We start from the raw sequence: 7,798 nt of genomic DNA on the forward strand, positions 1-7,798 counted from the left end.
ACCGCCGCCTCCCGGGCACACGCTGGGCTCCCCGCGTCGCACTGCAGTTCATCTGTAGCGTTCGTGTATTTAGTCGTGTTTCTTTGCACGCGCTTCTGTTTGGGTTTAGGTATTTGCAGTTGTTATTTTTATTTGTAATTTTTAAAATTTAGCTTTAAAGGCCTTCATTGCGTTTCCGTATTCTCCCCAAGCTGGTGGCCTCCGTCTGACTGGCTCGGGTGCCGAGGGAGGTGGCAGGCCGCGGGGTTGAGGCACCTGGAGGCCCAGCGTTTCTCTGGGATGCACTGGCAGCTTTGGGGTGCAGGCGCTGCCCTGCCCCCCTGTTCCCCCGGGTGTTGCCTGCCCGGGTGTCTCGCAGTCTGGACAGTGAAAATGCAGTTGTCACACAGCATAGGGTGGCCCCATCTCTTGGGCGTCTGGGAATCCCCTGTGAATTTGGATTTCAGCTAAGTCTCCTGGAAAGGGTTGCACCACCACCATTTTGTCATGCATTTATAGAGCGTTGTCAAGTCGAAACTGGGGGACCCGTGAGGAAATACTTCAGTTATTTTTAGGGTTACTGAAGCTTTTATTTGTAAACATTGTATAACAAAAGCTTGGTCATTCTTTTCCTGCCATAAGTTGCCACCTCATCACATATCTGAGATAAGAGAGAATGCGAGAGCGGGCTGTCTGTCACCTCCACTGAAGCAGATTGTATATTTAAAAATATTAGTAATCATTGTGCAGATGGGGCCAGGAGGGGAGGAGAAGGTGATGATAAGGATAAGGTTAGAAGGATGTTCTCATGGGCAGGAGGACATGAGCCTGAGAGTCCAAAGCTTCTGCTCAGCTCCTGACTCAGCCTTTAACTCCCTGCTGTTCCATTCAGCAGCCTTTTACAGGCTTCCATTCCTTGCCATTACTACATCGGGGACACTGCAGTAATGAGCGCTACTAATGACACTGAGCTATTCAAGGAGAGGGGTGCTGAGGGCCATCCAAGTATCCAGGGGGATGGGAGCGTCACCGTGAGTGCACCCCTTGACCAGTTTGCTTCTGCTCCTACGAGGGACTTCAGCTGACACTTTATCTGAATGTGTGTAAATTCACAGGAGAGGCGAGGGGAGAGAGGAATTTCAATCCTCGCCCTTTCTGTGCAGAGCAAGCACAACGGTCAGAAGATATTCAAAGATTTCCCTTTGCAGTTCTGGCACAGGGTTGCCTGTGTGCATGTGCTCCTTCACATCTAAATTCGGCACTATTTAAAACCTCTTATTATGTTGGTGGTGCAGCAGCACGATGGATTTGAGCAGAGCTGGGCTATAGAGTAGGAATTGGCTGCTGTCTCCTGCAAACTGTAGCTAACTGGCACGTTCAGAGGGTATTTCATCATCAGCTTTGGAGGGGGCACTGAGATTGTAGGTGTAACGTGCTGTAAGGCGGGAGAGCTGCAGCCCAGCACAGACACTGAGAACCTGTCTTTACATGTTTTTTTACATAGAATGGGGCTCCATCTAGCGATTTCTTCTGGAAAAGTCCTTGTGTGCAGGCTCTGTGCTGTTGTTTGAGTAGCCATTTGTATCTCTGGAGCAGGAAAGCGTTGCAAAGAGCTGTACAGTGGAAACATCACAGGCAGAAACAGGTCTCAGTTGGCAGCTCTGTATTTCTGCTGTGGGGAAGCAGCATGGTTATTCACGCCAGTGCAGACACTATGCTGTTCAGTGTGCATCGCATTCTGATGCAGTGGTTTTCCACCTGCATTCACTAGATCTGTGCCACTCTTTTCATGAGTCCTACAGGACACTGAAAGGTAACCATTACATTCAAGTATCTAATGTATATGAGAATTAATGAAGGGAGCTTTCATTTTCGTTGGAAACTTTCTTAGGCGTCCACCTCAAAAAAATATTCAGACTAATGCCTGGGCTATTTTGTCTACAAAATTAGTGATCGGTTTTAAGTCGAAAGCTTTGAGGAGTACTCCATCACTCCACTGAACGTTCTGCCCCTCATTGGCATTTCTCATGCACAAGTAATGCCCTAAGTAGGAAAGAGAATAGCGTGCCCAATTTGCCAATGCCCCAGGCCTCGTGCAGTTAGTTACCTGTGCAGTCAGTATAAATTGCTGCCATTGCAACAAATCAGTCGTTTAAACCCAGTTTATACTGATATAAATGGCTCTCCAGGGTTCAGTGTTGAAGAATTAGGAGATTGCAGATGCAGTTACAAGAAATACTGTTGAGCGATATTGTTATCAGAGGTACCAAAGAAAGCTCACAATAAAGTCAGGGAGGTAAGAAAATCCAGAAATAGTGAGCCAGTTAGTCCCTTAGGGAAGTTCACCAACACAACAGCACCATCTACTGATAGATGTGTGTTTGAGAAGACAGGCAGCCAGAGTCCCCTTTCCACTGAGGGCAAGTTACGCTGCTTCAGCTGCACAGTCGGACATTTCTGTAATCTTGTAGAGTTGCTGTAAATGCAAAATGACATCCAAAATCATAACTCTTGAGAGAGGGCTGTATGTCTGGAGACTAGATTTACCTTCACTATAAGCTTGGATATGAAAGACTAAGAGAAAGATGGCCCTCTGGCTGCTGTGTGGCTGTAGGGCCACCTCTGACCCTTACTCTGGGTTGTAATGTAAGAAATCGCATGTGACCGAGAGAACATTAACAGTAATAAGCATCTATTCCTTGTTTAGGTGGGCCGTCTCGTTATTTGAGTAGGGCACACCGATTTCTCTAATCAACAACACGCTAGAGGGTGATGAACTTACTGTTGAGGTTTTGATTTCACAGCTTGGGGTGGAGCAATGGAGGAGTCCCCAGGGTGTGGGTGAGCTATGCCATGGATGCAGGGACATCTGAGCTGGCTCCATGCAGAAGTAGGACATGCAGGTCAGCAACAGGCTTCACTTTGGGCTACAAAACAATACCTTGCTGTTTACTGTAAGGAACTCACAATACTCATTGTCCCTAGGCTCGCTGACATGTGGTAACCTAGAAGATGATTGCAATATGGCATCTGTGAGGAACTTTCCTGCTTGTATCAAATGCTGCATTTCTGCAAAAATTGTATTCCTGAGTGGCCTGGAAGGCCACCCCAGGACTGCCAGACAATGTTGCCATACCCATTAGTCACAGGATCTTTTTCAATGAAAGAGATTAATGTCTTGTCCTCCACTGCAGCATAAAATGAAGCACCATCTTCTGGAGAGAGATTGGAAGATCTATGATGCTTTTGATTTACGATACTTCTGTGAAAAAACCTGTCTTTTTTTTTTTCTCTTTGCTGAAATGGAAATATCCCACTGGTATCTCTCTGATTCTCTCTGTAAATAAGCTGTGTCCTAGAGCTCCTCCTCCTCCAAGATCCCCGGACAGCAGCCCTTAGTGGAGAAGCAGGGGTGGAGCCTCCTGAAAGCTTCTTGATGACCAAGACAAGGTGTCTGTAATAAGGTGTCGGAGTCCAGGATTATAAAAGCAACTGTCCTACCCTTTTCTGTATTTCTATAGAAAAACACCTTCTGAATATGTGCTAATAGGGAGGAAGTAATCCTGAGGTATTGGGACACACTCTCCAGATTGTACGACTGGTACTCTTAAGACTTCAGTTTCCTTCACTAGCAGCTGGTTCATAGCTAGAATTTGTAATTCCTCCTAGAAACCATGTTGTAATCCCAGGTCAGGGCAGAGGGTGTTGAGAATAAAAGAGAAGTTGTTCTAGTTTGGTGATCACAAAGCATCAGGTATAAATCATTGCCTGTGAAAGAGCTCTAAACACCTTTTTTTTCTTCAGCAGTTGGAGAGAAAGGAGCCAGGCTGCTTGCTGATGAGCTTTCCTAGTTCTATGGGTAATAGAAACTATTTCAGTTTCTGGGTTGTGGTTGGGTTTTTCTCACTGCTTTTTTTTGGGTTTTTTTTTCCTTTTTGGGAAGTCTTGAGACAGACACTTCCAGAGCAGAACTGAAAGACAGGTGAAAAAACATGTATATAGTCTCTGTTTCAGACCACTGTGTACATGACAGACTAAACTGAAGATCTGACAAGAAGCTTCTTTTCTTCTCCCTCGTATCACAATATCGTTCTGTAGAACTGCCCTTCCTTTCTTTTAATATCCCAGACACAGTTTCTGAAGAACTTCCTGAGAGATTTAATAAGGTTGTTGCAACCACCCAGTCCAAAAAAGCGCTGTCCTCACTCCCACCTGACAAACAGCCTGACATCTATACATCTATATAATGCATCCCAGAGAGCGCATTTTTCATAACGCCAGGAAAAATATATAGCTGTTACTCAGAGGAAGCAATGTTTCAGAAAAACAAGTCACTATATTTTCAGCTGACGGTGGTATTTTCTTTATTGTAGCTGATATCTATTTCTACAAGACATCACTATCACAGGACTAATCTCTGTGCAAATCACTTTTGTATATAAACAAACTCAGGTAACTGTAGCATTCAGCTAAGTATCACTCCTCCAAAATATGCTATCCCTCAAAGAACATTTGATGACATCGGCTTTCCTAGTTCCCCAGATGAGAGCAAACTCAGATATTTCATTTTGGTTTTGTTAAGAAATGAGATATTTGAAAGTCTGAAATGTCTTTGATCCCAGATATTACTGTTACCGAATTGCTACAGTATGTCAAAAAGGCAGTGAAAATACCCAGTGGGATAGCCAAAATTAACCCTCTGTACTTAAATGGCACCATGCTGTGTGCGTAAACCAGGTATCTGTGATATCCAAAACATGGCAAAATCAGGAACAGCGTATTCCAACTGCACGCTGGCTAAAACATGAAGCTTCACAGGGCTCACATGCTAGCTTAGAGAGATGGGGCTGCTGCCCTAAAACTTACTGCAAGATTAGGGCCTCATTGTTTGGTTATTTTCTCCTATAAGCTACTCATCTAGTTTGGGGCAAGGCAGGCATAGCTGAGCTACTAAATTCTCTCTTGAAATAAGTTGTTTCGTGTTGTTGCTGTTGGGGATTTTTGGTAAAAACAGGATTAATATTTAATTTACAGTTTTAGGGATTTTTGTGAGGATGAAAAAACTTTTGCCATCGTGGGCTCTTATCCTGTAATAGTACTGGGGTTTTTTAAAACTTCAAAAAGCAAACATCAATAAATAAATAAAACCATCTTTTTCAGTGAAAAATGTCCCCCGGCACAATAAGCTGCAGTGGGCCTGTCAGCACGTCCTCCTTCAGTATCTCCAAAGGATGCTAACACAGCTCGACCTGCCATGAGCACAAAGAGAAGCTGCAGGATCCGCAGCGTAAGTTTTTGATCCTCTGAGATGTAATTCCCAGGGAGATCTAAAACTGGCGTTTGAAAGCTGACATTGTGAGAAATGCTCCAGAACCAGACAGGGGTAGGACTGCAGCCAAGGTGGCCGTGCTCGCTTGCTTGCCTTTAGTATGTCAGAAGGTGTTGGGGTTAAATGGCTAACCCAGTTGTTAACTCCAAGATGTGTGCCTGGACCTAGCGCGCTTGTCTCTCCCCCAGAGCTTGTCAGAGAAATTATAAAACCTTAAGCAACTTAAGAGAAGGCTGTTGCCCAAACAAACGCTCTCAGCTCTGTATGAACGGCATGTGGATTGCGAAGGCTGGGATTTACAAGCGTGGGAACTTCAGAGTGGGTTCCCAATGTGGGTTTGCAGGAACGGTCACCTGAGACACCACGCCAGGCCACTAGAGTCGGTTCAGTAGTGCAGCACCCAAACCAGGCTGCTTTGGGGTTGCCCAGCCTGGTCGGAATAACATTGAAGAAAAAGCCTCAGCTAAGCAGAATCAGGAGAGGTGTTGGGTGGAAGAGATCCAGCAGTTCAGTACAAGAGCACAGGGTACTTTTGGCTGTTACAGTATCAGATTGCCACCTTGTTCCTTGTAAAAACTCTGTTGCAAAGACTTTTAGATACTGAGAAATACTGTCTTTGTCACTGGTTTTCAAGATTTCCTGCACATTATATTTGTGTTTTGCCTGGGGTAGAGATATGCTTTGTGCTCGAACAGCCTATCTAAAAAATGAACACAAAAAGCAAGGGAATTTATTTGCTTTTTGTTCCTCAGCTGCGGTCATCCTTGTGTACAGTGAGGCTGTTTGATACTTGGCGTGGTGCTGGAAAGGCTTTTTCAGAATTTGTGGTGGGTGAAATTAGCAGAGGGTTGGTGTAAGGCCTTATTAACCATGATTCACACTGGATTTTTAAGGTCTTTGCTCTGTTTAAACTTATTACTGGTTGCTGGTAAAACGGTGAACTTTGCCAAAAGCATATATAGACAATATTGAGTAGTGAACCCAAACGACCGTAGCTTCTAGTAAGATATCGTTTTGAGCAGTGACTTGAAAAATGTGTTCTGTATCCTACCAGTTGAACTCTTCTCAGTGGGAGACTGTTGGTAACCAAGATGTGTAGAACCAAAGAACTTCACACAGAAGAATCCTGCCTTATTCCCTCATCTCCCCTCCTTTCTTACCACGTGAAGCTTATTTTGTAGAAACCCATTCTTGTAATAGTTAGAGAGAGTCATGATTTCTTAATGAAATTCCTTGCTTCTGACACACTCTGTAAAAAATAGCAACCCCTTAAGTAGACATCTGTTTGGCATTTTTGCAACATTTATTATTTCCCAGAATAGGGCCATAAATTGCCTTCTGCTAGCTTTAACGTGCTAGCTGTGTTCTGCTCACTTTGGTCAGCCGTAGGCTTTTGTGTAAGGGTTACATGCAAAGATCAGAAGTGGGGCTGGGAATGGGAGCTGCAAATCGGTGTAAGTGAGTATATTTCTCAAATTATAAAATACAGAAGAGAACTGAGAGATTTAGAAGTTTTCTGAAGGGTCTAGCCCCCAGTGACTGTTGAGCTGGGAAGAGGACTGTAGTTACCTGTTGCAAAGAGAAGGAAATTACCATCCAGGACAAATAAAACAGCAAATACAGGCGGAAACCATAGGAAGGAAAATAAGAGCAAGCTGCTGGCTACAGAACAGTTACTGGAGGTTTGCAACCTGGGAGCTAGCAGTTACGTATACATTTCCCTGAGATTGCCACAGTGGGAGGCGGTGCAAAGCCTAAGAAGGCTGGAAGCCAAACCCGAGAAAGAAAGGTTGAAAATAGCTGTGTTCCTCTGGGATTTGATTAGCCCAGAATAGGTGAGGAATCGGGGGACCAGGCCCTTCAGTAGCTGAACTGCTGAAAGCCTGGAAGGGAAACCTGAGGCAGAATAACTGTAGCATCATATCATATGGCAATATACTGCAGATCTGCATCCTGCTAAGTTGAACTACTTTATATCCCTTGGAGAAAGCCTCATTAGCCCTTTTAATTATTTTCCTAACTGCTATAACTCCAGATGCCATTATGTTATGTAAAATGACAAATGTATTTTTAACTCGTAAAGCATGTGAACTTTAAGCTCTTTCCAGTGATACAAATACAGCTCCATTTCAATGCATGACTCATCTTCACATGTAGGAAAAACTCAGCATTTCACATCCCGGTAACGACGCGCTGAGCACCAGCGATGAGCGACAGTTGCTGTGGGAACCATCACTTTTAATACCCTGACTGTGCATGCAGAAGTGCAACGAAATACTGACTGCTTATTTGGCAGAAAAGGTCGCCGTTAATAACAGCACCGGCTATTTCGGTAGCCGTAGCGCCTGAAGGATCATAAGCCTATCCAGCGTCAAGTCTCAATGCTTTGCTCCATAGCGATAGCCTTACTGTTTCAAACAGGGTTTAGAGTGAGCGTCTCAATCCTGTCCCCTTCCTAAAACGAGCGACTGGGGGGAAGGGGCCGGGGCT

At 44.5% G+C, this 7,798-nt stretch overlaps 1 protein-coding gene across 6 annotated transcripts in view; it reads left to right on the forward strand.

Annotated features, from left to right (window-relative positions):
• MAPKAPK3 (MAPK activated protein kinase 3) overlaps nt 1-7,798 on the forward strand; it is a 111,377-nt gene that overhangs the window by 52,319 nt on the left and 51,260 nt on the right. The window contains exons 2-3 of one of the 6 annotated variants that reach the window (XM_035894833.1): nt 3,784-3,838; nt 5,140-5,266. The exons of 4 other annotated variants lie outside the window; for them this stretch is intronic. The gene's annotated coding sequence lies outside the window, so the exon portion shown is untranslated. The remainder of the gene's footprint in view (nt 1-3,783; nt 3,839-5,139; nt 5,267-7,798) is intronic. One more of the 6 variants, XM_035894834.1, reaches the window with a different exon arrangement.

The sequence above is a fragment of the Egretta garzetta genome, unplaced genomic scaffold, assembly GCF_000687185.1.
Source record: "Egretta garzetta isolate BGI_Z169 unplaced genomic scaffold, ASM68718v1 scaffold215, whole genome shotgun sequence".
Taxonomy (NCBI): domain Eukaryota; kingdom Metazoa; phylum Chordata; class Aves; order Pelecaniformes; family Ardeidae; genus Egretta; species Egretta garzetta.